Genomic DNA, 1934 nt, shown 5'->3' on the forward strand with positions numbered 1-1934 from the left:
AACTCTGATAGAATTTTGCAGCTTGTAAGAATTATCCTTACGGAAATTCAGAGTCATGTGTGAGTACGTCATTTGCAATTAGTGAACAAGCATGTGCAACATTATTTTGTTGTGCCGACCGAGTTAAAAATAATGGGTGTTACGCACAGGCGTGTCTTATACGTCATTTTCTTCTGTGAAAGTCATAAAAGTAGAAGATGCTCTTATATTATACACTGAAATATGCGGTAGCAACTTGTGGTACTTTGCGTAACCCTAATCGTGGACACATATTTCTGTGTTTGACGACTGTTGCTACTGAGCAGAAAACCTAGAAGGGCTGACACGTTCACCCATTAGGCCACTGCAAAAAATTTGCACCAGCAGCACAGTAGCGCGCACGAGTCCATTACTGCAGCAGCTGCATTTGTACGGTCAAGCTCCATGCCTGCAGGGTGGTGACATCACCTTAGCCATTTGCCTGTATATCTCAGGTAACTCGATACTCCATGAACACTGAGAGATTTCAAACTAAAAGTCTGGTGTAGGGGCATTTGCAGTCACTGAATCCTCAGTCATTACAGTCGAACCCTTCTATAACAAATGACGCTTCAATGAAATTTCAGCGACAACAAATAATTGTTGGTTCCCCGTCAACAGTCCATAGGAGTCAATGCGTAAATATGCTCACCACAACCACTTGCCTCTTCAGTGAAATTTGAAAAAGTTATTCCAGGCTCAAAATTTTAATTTGCATGCAGGAATACTATCCCAAACATTTCGGTGCATTTTGAAACCTAAAAGTACACCTGCAAGTTTAAATCGCATGTTGGTACCACAAGAAAACTGCTTTTGATGAGTGGGCATGGGCTCTCATTGCTGAACGGCAACATTAATGAGACTGTCCTGCCTCTGCCACTTGCTTGAAATGTACTTCTCAGCTGCTGACACTTCCAAAGCTTACTCATCTAGTTAGCTCAGCAGTGCATGCTGCATCACGCGTTGTTGGCACAGCATAGCTAGTCTGTCAGTGTAACTGCGTAGTTCGTGTTGTGCGCATGTGGCTCTGTTTGGTTCATCCAGAGAAGCCTTTGTGTTTTAGCATTCTTTTCGACATGGTGCTGCCACGCAAAAAGCGTAAGTTTTTATCTTGAAAGGTTAAAGCTTCTATCCTGACTGAAGCGGACAAAAGAAAGGTGACGTTGTGGAAAAGTTTGGAATTTCTCCCAGTTCGCTGTCCACCATTCTTAATTATAAAGAAGGGATAGAGAAAGCGCTTGCATTGGGCACATCAGCCAAACGGAAGAAGCTGACACCATTGGCGCACAAAGAGCTCAGCTCGACAAGGCTGTGTGCTCGTGGTTTCTGATGTCACAAGTAACTTGGTTATAAGAAAGGTTGACTATATGCATTATATTGATGTTTGTCTCATGTCATAGTGCACATACATGACACATTGTGCCCTGAACAATGTGTATGTATTAGTAGAAATAACGTTTGCTTTGCCACTCTCTCATTACCAGGCACGGCTTTCTTCCTGACCAAAGCTTGCGGTTGGCAGAGCGAAGTCAACTCTCGAACAACGCGGATGACGATGATGATGACCACTGATGCCCTGTTGGCACGCTGATGACCATCGCCATTTTCTGTAAATGGCCAGCGTGAGCCCAGTCGCTTAACTTAGGCACTCTTGTGGCCCTGAAATGTCCAAAGCTGCAGTATCATTGTTGAACCGAGACTGTCTGCAGCACAGAGCTGCATTCGTGCTCGCTGAACCCATCTGCAAGTCAAGCGTACGGCAACGCAAAGTGAATGTCAACACCGAACAGCCACGGCAACAATGTTTAGCACCTGCACGAGTGTTCGTCAGGAGCTGCAACCCACTGTTCCTTGGTGAAGCGTATGGTACATTGTAATGTTATGTGTATAAATGTGTTGAGTGTGCCTTCGTTGCA

At 44.5% G+C, this 1934-nt stretch overlaps 1 pseudogene; it reads left to right on the forward strand.

Annotated features, from left to right (window-relative positions):
* The window catches only part of LOC119382073 (uncharacterized), a 4595-nt pseudogene extending 2986 nt beyond the window's left edge, over positions 1–1609 (forward strand).
* Positions 1610–1934: the final 325 nt, after the last annotated feature.

This window comes from Rhipicephalus sanguineus, chromosome 2 (genome assembly GCF_013339695.2).
Source record: "Rhipicephalus sanguineus isolate Rsan-2018 chromosome 2, BIME_Rsan_1.4, whole genome shotgun sequence".
Classification (NCBI taxonomy): Eukaryota; Metazoa; Arthropoda; class Arachnida; order Ixodida; family Ixodidae; genus Rhipicephalus; species Rhipicephalus sanguineus.